At 46.5% G+C, this 13,931-nt stretch overlaps 1 protein-coding gene across 5 annotated transcripts in view; it reads left to right on the top strand.

The window, feature by feature from the left end:
- MGAT5 (alpha-1,6-mannosylglycoprotein 6-beta-N-acetylglucosaminyltransferase) overlaps positions 1-13,931 on the top strand; it is a 363,475-nt gene that overhangs the window by 913 nt on the left and 348,631 nt on the right. The window lies entirely within an intron of this gene.

The following is a 13,931-nucleotide window of genomic DNA, read 5'->3' as shown; positions in this document are numbered from 1 at the left end:
CCCGCGGCTGGCAAACTTGGGGGCGCGGCGCCCGCCAGTCGCCCTTTCGCGTTCCCCCGGCCCTTGCCTCGCCTTTGCCCGGCTCCTAGCGCTGCTCTCGCCGGTCGCCCCCGCGGCCGAGAATGGGGGCGTGGACGTTGCCCCCAGCTTCCCGAGGTCAGGTCCGAGGCCCGGTGGCCAGAGGCCTGGCGGTGAGGCCGCTTGACGCGGGGACCGGCTCGCGATGCGCTCGCCGCGCGCACAGACCGGGCGCCGTGAGCAGACCGGGTGGAAGGGGGTGTGTGAGCCCGGGGACGTTCGCGCACACCCTCGCTGTCACACACAATGCCGTGGTTTCGTAGCTGCCGCGCGGAAGAGGGAAGAGGTGGCGCTTGCATTGCCCGGCCGCGTTTGGAGCGCCAACAGGGTGCTGGGCGCTTGGGGGCTGCGGTAACCTGGAGACGCATAAGGTTTTCAGAGATGCCGGAGTCGAGGTCTGTGGCCCGGTACTCCTGACACAGACTGCCAGGCCCGGCCCAGGGCGGACGCCGCTGTCTGCACCAGGCTCTGGCGGCACAGTTAGGGAAGGCTGGGCACTTCTGGGGCTGTGAAGTTGGGGAGGGGAAAGCTGAGGTTTGTGCGGGGTTCCCGTGGCGTGACAGCACTGCACCTGTAAACAACTCAGATCCAAGTGTAGACGTAGGATCTCATTTTCCAGAGAGGCAAGTGGGAAGCTGGTGCGCCCCGCCCCCCGTTCATTGTCAGGACCTGAGGGACTTGGTGGGTTTTTACTCCGAGAGACACACCCCCTACCGCCCACCTCCCCCCACCCCCTCCCCAGTTTAGCTACCCACATCCTGAGCCTTGACTCAGGATCAGAACTTCCTTGTCTTTGATTGGAGAAAATCACCAAACTGTTTTTCATGATGGGCACACCATCACAGATCTTTCTTAGTAAATAAATGTTCGTACCACCTTCCCCCTGCCCTCCAAACCACAGATTGTTTTTGCTGTTATTGTTCAGGGCTGAGATAGGCTCCCTCAAATTTGTTTGGCTTGGTTAGGATTAGAGCAAAGCTCTCCTTTTTAGAGGCCTTTTTAGTTTCTCCAGTTACCAACTTGATGTCCATGCGGTCAACTTGAAGAGGAGAGGCCCTGAGCAAGGAGGTGATGGCAGAGGGGGAAGAGGGTGACTTTGTTGCCTCTTGGAGGGACGGGGGAAGAGGAGAAGGATGGTGCTCTGCCCGATCCCTGACCCTGGCAGAGCTGGGTGCCTGGACAGAGGTTTGGGCTTTTCTTTTCTTCCCCTCCTGTGTTCCAGCCCGCCTTCCTGAGTTTGGGATACTCGTGACTACAGTCACTGGAAGAAAGGAGTCTGCAGTCCTGGTTTGGGGCTTTGCAGGGTTCACACCTACACAAGCAGCTGCAGGTTGATTTTAAGGTGACTGTAGTGGCGGGAGGGCTGGTGGCTCTGCTCAGATCTGCCAGTTGCATCTGTGTTCCAGCGTCGTGGGCCTCTGAATCGCCTCAGCAGTGCGCGTTTCAAGTGCTTTGTGTTTGGAAGTGTGAATATAGTACTCATGTATATATATTCACACATCCGTATATACGTTTTTATAAAGAAGCATGTGCATATGTATGTGCATATGCAGTGTTCTTTGGTAGCATCTTGGAGCTGGAAGGGACCTCAGGAGATCACAAGAATTCAAATTTGCTACCTTCCCATTCAGTTTTCTCCGTTTAAGAATAACCAGCCAGCCTTCTGCCCAGCTGGCCTCCAAAAGCATTGCAACACCAGAGTCCCCCTGTGATCCTAGCCGAGGTGGGGGGGGGGGGACGCCTTTGGTTCCTCCACTGAGAAGTGAGCCTCGTCACCATCATTCTAGATGTCACTCTGATATTTGACGTGACTTTTCCTAATGTTCCATGTGGTTCGGGATCTAAGTCACTGCAGAGTCACTCTCAGGTTGATTTTGGGGGGGGGGGGGGGGACAGACAGTGCCCAGTGTTCCCTGCAGAGATGTCTGGAAAAGTGCCCAGAGCAGTTTTCCCAAGTCTTGGTTGGGTTGGAAAGTTCCAGTCCTTTTGCACTCTGGTCCTCCAGGCAGGTAGTTGCTCTGCTCCTTCCCTAGAGGCCTAAAGAGCAGTGAGGACTCTTATTCCGTCCTCTTTGTGTGTCTTGGCTTACTGGCTGTAGGAGGGTGGCGTGGTGGTTGGAGGTGGCGTTCTGTGCTGATGTTGTCACAGTAGCTCTCAGGAAAGCCCGTGCTGTCAGGAGCGTTATCTCTGGGGGTTTGTTATGGGGGATGTCAAAGTTTGGGGAAGGGTACCGATAATCAGGTGACACCAGGTGTCAGCCAAAACTAACAGATAGTTTTGGCTGAAGGAGGGTGTGTGTGTTTCAGAATCTAGGTACTTTAGGGAATTCCCTGGCTGTCCAGTGGTTAGGGCTGCGCGCTCTCACCCCGAGGGTCCGGGTTTGATCCCTGGTCGGGGAACTAAAATCCAGCAAAAAAAAAAAAAAGATACAGAATCTAGGTACTTTAAAAAAAGAGAGGTAATACCTTTATATTTGGGGGGAGAGTGCCAGGTGGGTGACAGTGGAGAGGTTTGGGTCAGAAATAAATTTGGTACTTGCCAGGGCACGTTTTACTAGGCTGCCTTTAAAGTTCATAATTGCTTTGAAGTATAGAGTCACTCTTAATAGCCAGAAGATGGCTTCACTTCAAAAAAATTGTTTTTTAAATTGAAGTGTAGTTGATTTACAAGGTTGTGTCAATCTCTGCTGTACAGCAACGTGACTCAGTTATACACATATAGACATTCCTTTTTTATATTCTTTTCTGTTATGGTTTATCCCAGGATATTGAATAAATGGCTAAACTTTTCAATTCCTGTTTGAAATTGAGTCAAGATCTCCCTTACCCCCTCTTCTTAAAGTGGCTAATCTAAGCCATGTCCCCATACTATGTCACATCCTGGGTCAACACGAAAAGTCCAAGCATAGTTGTGACCTCAGTGCCAGCTGTGGGTTCTCACGGGGTGTTCATCAGGCAACCACCTTGAGCCATACATGGTGGGCGCTGGTGCTGCGTATGAAGACGTCCGTCCTCCTTCAAAATTACCTTCTCACTTTTAATTCATCTCACCTTCTCTTTCAGTACATTAAGGCAAATTAATAGCTCTCGGAAAGCTGCCAAAATGGGTCCCAGGAACCTTAGTACTGTAACCACGTTCTCAGCTGGAAGAGTTGGGGCTCCATCTCTGTTTGCCCACTTGGACTGTTGTATTTATGTGTTTGTTTTTTCATTTCCACAACTAAGTGCCTCCTTCCCCGACTTTGTCATATCTGGAAAGCTGTATGTGTGCATGGGAAAGGTTGGAGGAATCACTTTATTTCTTGAAAATCCCACCGCTCTCTTGTGTGAACACCTAACCTTCTGGAAAGAGAATAGGGGCCTTCCTCTCCGGGCCCTTTGTCCAGCCTCACAAATCTGGACACGCAAGAGGGATAAGCTATCTGGGCTGGGCTTGAGGGGGGCGGGGTGCAGTTCTCCCTGTAAATGGGCACCCCCAGCAGTTAACGCCTGCTGGACCTTGACCCCAGCTGGGGCGGTTACCTAGGATGGCTAAGGAGTATTTCTCCACCCTGTTGCTCCTGAACTCAGGAGCGAGGTGTATGCAAGTACTTCGTTAGCTGTAAGAGTTAAGTACCGGTGTTTGCAACTGATTTACTTTTTCAAAAATGTCAGCATTTCAGCGTTATCCGTAGAAGAATAACAGCCTCACTGATTTGCACCCTCTGTGATTTGGGGGAGACGGCCCCTGAGGGCAAGGGTACCGCCCACTGACTCCTGCCTCAGCTCCGCCCACCGACTCCTGCTTAAGCGCCACTCCTTAGGGCTGCGTTCTCGGCACAGCCGGCTTCTAAGGCCTGGCATGCTGGTAAGATGCTTTTTCTAATATCCCACACAGAACAGTCCTCCACTGTGATAGTTCTGGATCTCTTTCATGTCTCCGTCCACCCATGGGAGTGTGTTATGTTGGTGATCAGCGAAGATGGTATGTCTGGGTGGAGAAATGTTGAGAGCAAGTGGGCGAGGAAACTCGGAGCGATGGTGATGAAAAATGTATCTTCTAGAGGTGACACGATTGCAAAGGCTTCTTTCCTATCCCATTTACTCCTGGCTACAACGCCGAGGTGGATGGTGTTGTTATTCCCAGTTTCTACAGTAGGGAGACTGAGGAATTGGGAGGTTGTGAAAGCTGGCCAGGGTCGCGCACAGCTAGCCGCTTGCGGCAGGGTAAGGATCCGAACCCGGGTGGTCTAGGTCCCGAGCCCGCGTTCGCTGGGCTGTGCTTAGTTGTTTAGGCTAGCAAGCTCACCCTGTACTGGCCAGCGCTGGCTTTCCAACCAAAGCCAAGAGGAGTCTTAGGCACTCAGGGGTTGGAAGGGACCTCAGGGAGATCTCCCTGCGTCCTTTCTCTTTTTAGCTGCGGTCCTGGAGGTGCAGGGAGGTAGAAGGACTTGCTCGAAGTCCCCCTGGCTGACAGCGGTGGCCACGCTGGGCCTTGGTCCCTCAGGGACAGTGGCAACAACTGATAACAGATGTGTGCCTGCCTTGTTTAGAGAAATGACCCAGGAAGAGAATGCGATGGTCATTTGGCATCTGTCCCACCCACTCCCAGAACCCTGTGTGCTCACACCCAGCCTCACCCTGCAATCTGGTGGGGAACAGGTGGGTGTGCCCCACTCCTTCCTCCAGCCCCAAATGGGAGGATCTAAGCAACTTACGTGCCTTCACATGAGATGCTCCCTTGCTCATGTCACCTTTTAAGTTTGACATCTTCGGAATTTAGCCTGGGATGGATTTTACATTTCACTCTTAAATATTCATTTTCTCTCTCTCTCTCTGTCTCTCTGTGTCTGTCTCTGCAGCTGTGTCTTACAGCTCCTGGCCCCTCTCAGTGTTGATTTCCACCCTTTAGGAGCATGGGGTGGGCTGGGGGTAACCTGGCAGAGGAGTCAGGGCTATTTCTCAACATTTCCAAAGAAGGGCCTGTGAAGACATTCCCTTGGTGTCTGTGGGATCCTAGAAAGAGAGCTAAGGCCCTGCAAAATATTCCTCTGACCACCGGGATTTTCGTGCTTCGTGGAATTTTCCCATCTGGCGTGCCAACAAGCACCATTTCCTTTCATTTTATTCCTTACATATGACCGGGCTTGCAGCAGACATGACATTGCTCTCACCTGTTCCTGATTCTGAACAATTTCTGGTTAATACATAGTCCCTAGCTGCTCAAAGGTTTAAAGTCTAGGCCTGGTTCGGGCCCACACAGAAGAGTTAAGTTCAGTTATAAAGCAGTATGCAAATGAAGAACACATTAATTCAGCCCATATGACCGCTTTGGGCTTCAGTTCTTATGTTGGAAAGTAGGAGGGGATTGAACGAGCTCCAACGTTCTGTTCAGTCCTAAAGTTGTATAATCTTACACATGTGGCAAAGGAAGTGTAGAATAAAGAAATAAAATTCCCGTATTGAATAAAAAAGATTGAGGAAAAACTCAAGTTGTTTTTGCCTTTGCTGGCAGAATCTTCAGTAGACAGTTGAAATGCTTACCTAAGAAGAACCAGCCCTTTATGATCACTATCTTTTGGGTTGTGTGTTTTTGTATGTTCAGAAATAAGAGGCCACGGTCCGTCCTTCTCAGCCTAGAAATAACCAGCTTAGCCAGCTTCCCCTAGTGAAGCTATTTTTTTTTTTTCCCCCCTTGGGAAATTGAGATTCAAAGAGCAGAAGAGGACCAAGCTCACAGAGTTCTGTGGTTCTGTGGCACAGCGCCCGGGGGAAAGTGGCTAAGAATTTGCACTGCCACAAGCTGGACCAAATTCTGTTTATATACCTTCATCGCTGCTTCCCTTTGAAACAACTGTGTTGAAAGAATAGAGACTTTGATATCAGTCTCCTTGCAGCTGCTTTTTTTTGGGGCCGTCTTGTTATTTTCAACTCTGATTTTTTTATTTACTAGTGTTCATTCCACTGAGGAGTTTTCTAAATGACCAATTCTTTCTCTTACCCATCTTGTTTAGGAAAGCACTGTCTTTGCCTCTTGCTAAGTATGATCTTTCTGTTTTCCTTCCATACTTTTCTTAGTATTTCTGTTTGTATACTTCCCTTACCCCATCTCCTAGAATTTTTCAAAGCCACCAAGGTTAGAGGCAGCCCTGAGTGGGGACTTGGAGCGGAAGGGATGCTTTCCTCCATCTCCCTCCCCAATAATGTTCATCATATGAGGAGTCCCAGTCTGATGTGAGATCCTTGCAAACATAGCTTCCAGCCCCTCTGTCCATAGGGATGGCCTACCTTCTTTAACAGAGTTCTCAGCTGTGGCGACTAGTAATGGTCCATTTCCCCCTCCTCCCCTTCTGTGATGCCTAACTATTGTGCTTGCTAGATTTAAAGGTGACATTATGTGGGTAATCTTGCACGGTACATAATTTAGTACAGGCAAATGTTATCAACTTCCTTCTATATTTCACCATTCCTTATTTCCTATTCTGATGGGAGCTCCAGAGAGGGAGAGTTTTTTTTCCCCCAGGTTGGTTAAAAACTTACATCTGGCTCCAGGGGTTTCGCAGCAAGGAGTCTGGAGCTCTGTAGGTGTGATCGGAAGCCGCATTGCCTTGCACAGGGCCCGACACGAGAGCCACGTGATCAGCTGGGCAGCATGGCGTCATGCGTTAGCTCCCGCTCCGGCAGGTGAGGCCTCTCCGCAGTTAGAGGGCTGTCCTCAGGCAGGTCAGTTCAGCGCTGGGGGATTCTGGTTTCTCATCCATCAAATGAGGCATCTCTTAGTGTCTCCTGCAGCTGTGGGATTCTGCTAGTGTGACTTCCGGGCTGAACCCAGCACACTCATCTACTGTAGTTTCTTTAATCTGTCCTTAAGAATATTCTTAGATGTATTCCTAATTCTGGGGTCCTCTTTGTGCCGGTTTGGAGTTCTGTTTTTCAAATCAATCAGTGGACTTTTTGTATACTTTTTTCTCCCTCACTGTGAGCATTATTTGTGGGCTCAGGAAGCCCAACAAATTGAGACTTTGTGTGCATGTGTATGTGTGTGTGTGTGTGTGTGTGTGTGTGTTCATGTCCACACACCACTAGGGCTTGTTACCTTATTGTCCTATTATCTATAAACAGAAGTGGAAGTGATCAGAGTTGGAGCTGCGTATCTCTGGAATAGCCGTCAGTTAAATGAAACCTGTAGAAAGTTTCTGTGGAAGTATTTTTAAAATATGGCTTTTCCCCTAGTGCATGCTTGTCAGCTATAGCCAGGGGATCCTTGGAGATTGTATGGATAAATAATGATTTTTTTGTATTTCCTTGTAGCCTGCAGTGAAGTGTTTTCCTTGATAACGAGTTGCTTATTCTGTCATACTGCCTTTTCTTTCATTGCCCTTGTAACCAGAATCAGATACAGCTTTCCGATTCTGATGCCATGCCTGATTAGTGTTCTCCAAGTTCCATAGTTTCTTCCTCCTGGTTCAGTGGCCTCAAGAGAGACTTTTCTATTTCCTCGTTGTCAGCCTTTGTATAAAGATGACAAGTTACATCATCTTTCTGTTACTGCTTTAACAAATAACAACAGACTGGGTGGCTTAAAGCAACACAAATTTACTGTCTTATTATGTTATGTTGTAGGTCAGAGGTCCAACACGGGTCTTACTGGCTAAAATCAAGTTGTCCATTCCTTCTGGAAGCTTTAGGGGAGAATCCTTTGCCTTGCCGCTTTATCTTCTAGTGGCTACCCACATTCACAGGCTCCTGCCCGTCCCTCCAGCGTCAAAACCAGCGACGTTGGGCTGACTCCTTGTCCCTCTGCCATCAGGCTGGGACCACAGCTAGGAAAGATTCTCTGATTTTAAGGATCTATGTGATTAGATTGGTCCACCCAGATAATCCAGGATAATCTCATCTCAAGGTCTGTAACTTCATCACACCTGTCCTGTATTCACAGGCTTCAGGGATTAGAATGTGGACATCCTTGGGGGCCATTTTTCTGCTGCCACAGTCCCCAAAACTCTTTGTAAAGAAATGGTTTTCTAGTCTTTATGTAAAGGAACTGTACTTTTCTGTCAAGAAACTTTACTTCTCAGGAAATTTTCCTATTGCCTTGTTCCTCATCTTTTTGAATATATTTAAGTTAACTATTTGCAAACAGTGTCTAAGATTTGAGATCTGAGGTGGCCAGACATTGAACTACACACATTTTGTGTTCCGGCTGATGTTATGTTAGTAGTCCTATTTTTATGATGAGGAAACTGAGGTGCAAAGGAGACCTGCCCAGGGTCATGTAGCCAGAAGTGGCAGAGCCAGGCTGCAGAACTGGATCTCATTGATTCCAAAGCCTATGTTCTTTTCACTCTGCCTTCCTGCCTTAGAAGTGATAATGGAAAACCAAAATGAGAAATGGTAATGAGAAAGCTTAAAATAATGTAAAATCTCTCTGCTTCTGACGAGGTGATGACAAACAGTAAATAATGTCTGTGGCAGATTGATTGCACTAATGGCCCCAATTAATGGCCTCCATGTATCCACACTCTTTGCCTTGTAACTTACTAGTCCCCATCCCTCCCCTTCCCCACTACTGGCCACGTGACTGCTTTGGCTCCTGGGATGTTAGCAGATGCCATATAAACAGAGTTTAAGAGCCTACGAGTTTCTGATTCACCTTTTTACACAGCTAGGTGTGCTCGCTCAGATCCCTGCCACCCCCATGAAAGTGTGCCCGGGCTAGTCTAAGGGAGGGACTGACAGATGCAGGGGAATGAGCCAAGTTGTGTCAGCTGAGGCTCTCCTGGACTAGCTAGCCCCCAGCTGAACTTCGGGCTGCTCGAAGTCTCCTGAGCATATCTTGCCAAGATTATTTAAGCCTGTCCTAGGTCATCAGAACCAGCCAGCCAGCTGACCTGTAGAGTTGTGGAAAGCTTCGATGATTATTTTAAGCCACAGAGTTCTGGGGAAGTTTGTTATGCAGCCATTGCTAACTGATACACAGCTCAGATCAGATATTTGCATAGCATAAGAAGCAGTTTTAGCGTCCTTTTGAAGGTCATTTTGGACTACTTGTAACTAATTCATATTCTTTTTTCAAATTTTAATATATTTAAAAATATTCTTTTAAGATTATACGTTAGGCTTAAGAACTTGCCCATAATATCTACCCTTTTTTCTTTCTTTTTTTTTAAACATGAAAGTCCTGTAAACTCTTATCAGTTTCAGTCAGAAGAAGACTTGTTTTTTTCTTCTCAAACTATTTATCATTTCTAATATGGTGGCCTTTGACCCTCAACCTACAGTAAGAAATACATATTGACCAGAACTCACATATACATGTGTGTATAGCAGCAAGAAAACTTTCATGAGACAGAACCTACCCTTCTACCTCTCATGGCCTCTGATGTTTTCTGCTCTTTCATTTGCTGAAAAAATGCTGGTCAGGAGTCAGCGTTGTGGCCTGCAGCCCATTTTGTAAATAAGGTTTGGTTGGAACGCAAAGATTGTTTATGGCTGCTTTCAAGTTACAATGGCAGAGTCAAGCAGTTGTGACAGAGATATCTGGCCTGCAAAGCCTAAGGTATTTCCTGCTCTTGAAGACAAAGTTTTCTGACCCTTGTCCTGAATTGGTTTCATAACCCATTGGTGAGTTGTGATCCTCTATTTAGAAGACACACCTTTCAAGGGACTATTAGCTCTCCTGATAACTCTTCTGGAAATTACACTAAACAAATCCGGCAGATATGAAAACTAACCCTCGTCCTGTGTTACACTCAAACTCTCTGGTTTATTCACTTAGATTCAACAATTAAGTTTTTGCTATTTAACGTTTTACCTGATTGGCTTATATAGGAAACTTTTCAAGCATTTCGAAAGTGTTTCATTATAAGCATGCTCCCCGCCCCTCCCCGCTTTCTAATTTAAATGAGGCTTTCTTGTGGAAAGTAGCTGGCATTAAAATGGACACAAATTCTATTCAAGTGCTAGTTATTTATTCATTAGATTCCAGCAGTGCCTTTTTTTGTGATATAATGGAGTCCATTAGTGGAAGAGGTTGAAAAACAGTCATCTTGGGTTCTTTTAGAACACCTTTCTGGCAACTGGTCCTTATTGTCACATTTCTGAATTAGGGTGATATTAATTCTGAGTATAATAAAATTTAGAGACATTAAATCATGGGCTTATGGAGTTGGAAAGTCTCTGGAAAAAATTTTTTTTTCTTTTTACTCAGATATCTAATTGGGCCCTTAAAGGCTAAATTTCTCCGATATCTAAATTTCCCAAGCCTGCCAGGGGAGGACAACATTATTATTTATGTCGTGTGGCTAATGAGACTGATGAGAAACAGCTGAGACAGAAAAGGCTTCAGCATGATCTGGATCTGTCTTTCTAGAATCTGCAATGCCAGATGAAGAATGGGCACTGGCCCATTTATTTACTGGCAGTGAGAACAGAGTCAAAACCAAATGAGCTTCAAGTACAGCATGGGGAGCTTTGGTAAAAGTCTGAGCAGTGTCCCCCAAATAAAGTAGGTTCTTTGAAAAAGTAGAATAGGTTCTTCTAAACATTTTTGATGTGAGCTGCCCTCCTTAGTTCAGGTGGGTGGCCTTCCCAGCAGGTGATTGGACGTGTGTAATGAATAAGGACTCTTTTGGGTGCTGGCAACACAAACCCGCTGGAGCTTGCTTCAGCACAAGTGGAGAATTCACGTCAGGGCTACAGGAGCAGAGCTGTGAGCTGCCAGCAGCCTGGGATCAAAGCTCTGGGGACCCCAGGGACCCCCTTGCTTCCTTGCTGCCTCCATCTGCCTCACTGCTTAATTCTCTTCCCTGCCTAGCTCTGCTTTTTGTGTCCCAGGGGCAGAACTCTGGGTAAGGGCGCTTGTTGCTGGGTAAGCCACTCAGCAAGACTGATCTTTCTCTTATTATGCAAATGCAAGTTTCCTGGGGAGTGTCCCCTGAGTGGTCCAGCTTGACGTCACCCAGATGTGGGCAGAGCGTGGGTACTGCAATGTGGATTTTGGCTAGCTCTAGGGAGTTTATTGGGGGCATTTTAGAAATTTAGGGGACAGTTTTGGTTGTCAGTGAGTGAGGTGTGCTACTACCATTTACTGGATGGGGACCAGGGATGCCAACATCTGTGACGGATAGAATAGTCTTACATCCCCATGTGTGTCCTGTGTCTCACTATGAGACTATTACCATGGCTGTTGCCCCAGAATCATACCCCTGCCCCTCCCTTGAATAGAAACCAAATCTGATCTAAGTTTCAGGTGGAAGCGGCAAAGAGAAAAAAAAAAAGTGTTGGTTAGAATCAACTAGGCCCAAGATGACAGAAGATTTGCCTTCCTGTAGACCTTGAGCCTCATTATATGCTCACTGTAATATATTAACATGCTAAATGACACACACACAGGCGCCATGACACTTGACGATTGCCATGACAGCCACTGGAAAAGCCCATGCAATGACTGAAAAGGAGAGTTGGTACAGTTCCAGGTCCAAACCACACCCCTCTTCTCAGATAACTCATGAATATTTCTCCCACTGTTTCCAAATCCCAATCTTTAATCTCCACCCTCCTATATATTTGTTGTCTCTGCCGGAATCAGGTTGATTTGAGAACTAGGTTCCCGCTTCTCCAGTCTTTGGCTACTGAATACAGCTAGTGCTGTTGCAGTCTCAGCATTGGTTTAGTTATTGGCTGCTCGAATCCGAACTGAAAAAGAGCATCCTTGGTGAAGACGAGAGGGGCTTTGCCTGGCGCCGGTCTGGTGGGCCAATTTGGTAACAAGATGATTGTGGATGACAAAACCCATTTATTGCCTGAACCTAGAGACCTAACTTATACATGAAGGGTATTTTGCATGTTTAAAATAAACGTTGACTTTTCCAATCAATGAAGAAAGATTGTGCTTTGTTTTATTGGGAAATTTACCAAGAGGTGTTTGCCATTTTGGAAAAACATCCCCCCCCCATGACATCACCATATCACCTGTGGCAGTCCACACTTGTAACTCACCTGTTTTTTGATTTTATGTAAAGTACAAGCATCTAACAACTTCTTAAGCCTTCTAGATTGGTCTGGCCCAACTAATTGCATATTGAAATACATGTTCAGTTTGTTATAAATTATTTTCCTTTTATTCTCATTTATATTACTATTAAAGCAATAAATACATATGTTTGAAAATGTGTTTAGGAAGGTTATCTAAGAATTTGATTTCAGGGAGTAAAGGGGTGTTAGAGGTTTGCCGTAAGCCTTGAACTCTGGGGCTAATAACATTTAGAACACAGCACTTGGGGAAATGATTTGCAAAGTAATCCCCCCACCCATGAGTCAACTGAATTAAATAACTCTTAACACTAACCATTTAAAAAATAGAAAACTATAGCCCACACATTGGGTACAACTGATGGAGAAAAAGGGAGTGGAGTTGTTGGCCCATTCTGCTTCTTCCATGGGAGGCCGACTGTCCTTGTGGTAGATCCTCCCTGCTCCCTCGTAAGTGGTTGATTCTACTGCCGGGTTCCCGCTCTGTTGTGGGTCTCATGATTCTGGAAAAGCCGTAAGAGTAGGGGATGAAATCAGATTATCTCATGAGTTTCATGTGAACTACTGCAGCCCTCTTTGCAGAGGTTCAAGGGGATCTGTGAGCTTGGCATGGGAAAATATTACACCTTGATTTTCACTCACCTCTAACCAAAATTGAGCAATCCCTTAACTTTTGGATGTTGGCCACAAACCACAGTAATATTAGCATTGTCTGTGACTTTGTCACCAATAGGAAGCCCATATTTTCATATCACATTTCAGATGGCTAACAGATAATCTTGAAATGTCATGTTCATTATGACTTAGAAATTATGGTGGTTATTACATGCTGCTGGATAGTGTTATTTAATGTATTAATAAACGAGCATATGTGTGGGGTTTTTTTTAGTAATTTTATTTATTTATTTATTTATTTATTGGCTGCGTTGGGTCTTCGTTGCTGCACGCGGGCTTTCTCTCTAGTTGCGGTGAGCGGGAGCTACTCTTCGTTGCGGTGCACAGGCCTCCCATTGCCCCTCTTGTTGCGGAGCACGGGCTCTAGGTACCCGGGCTTCAGTAGTTGTGGCGCATGGGCTTAGTTGCTCCGCGGCATGTGGGATCTTCCTGGACCAGGGCTCGAACCCGTGTCCCCTGCATTGGCAGGCGGGTTCTTAACCACTGTGCCACCGTGGAAGTCCCAAGCATATGTTTTATTATGTCACAATTTTAAAAGTTTTTGGTAACCATATTTAAATATAATTGACTTCCTCTGTAATACTATGTATTTTATTTTATGCATTTCAAACGTTTGGAGAAGGGGTACCATCTCACCTATCCGCCAAGGGGTGGGTGGTACAGAAATCGTGGAGTAGAATTGGGGAGCGCTCTGGACACTACACACTGCACTGCTGCACTGTCTCTTCCATTCATTGGGGAGTTGACCACCTCGTGACTTCAGCCTTTCCCCAAGGCTGCCAGGTATGGTTGTAGAGGGGACGTGAGCTTATCTCCAGTTGGCTCATTTTCTTCTTAGACCTGGTCAAAGAATTGTGCTTGATTTACCCTTGGGTCATTCTTTTATCATACACTAGGAGGCAAGTTTGTCAGAACAGTCCTCCCGGCAAGGCTTGTATTGATCACTACAAGGTACAAGATGCATTTAAAGCCAAACGTACTGATTATCTGAATCCTTAATAGAAGTGTGGTTTCTGGTTCAGCTTTTCAAGTGGAGAAAAACCACAGACATTCTGCAGGAGAAGCCCCTATGTACAGCCCAACTTCTGTTTTCCTCTTGGTGTGCTTCAAAGTGATAGAATCACAGCACGGCCCTATGAAGTACCCCATTGCCCAAGAAATATGTTG

The sequence above is a fragment of the Balaenoptera ricei genome, chromosome 7 (assembly GCF_028023285.1).
Source record: "Balaenoptera ricei isolate mBalRic1 chromosome 7, mBalRic1.hap2, whole genome shotgun sequence".
Lineage (NCBI taxonomy): Eukaryota > Metazoa > Chordata > Mammalia > Artiodactyla > Balaenopteridae > Balaenoptera > Balaenoptera ricei.
The sequence above is the reverse complement of the archived record's forward strand: the minus strand, read 5'-3'. Positions and strand labels throughout refer to the sequence as shown.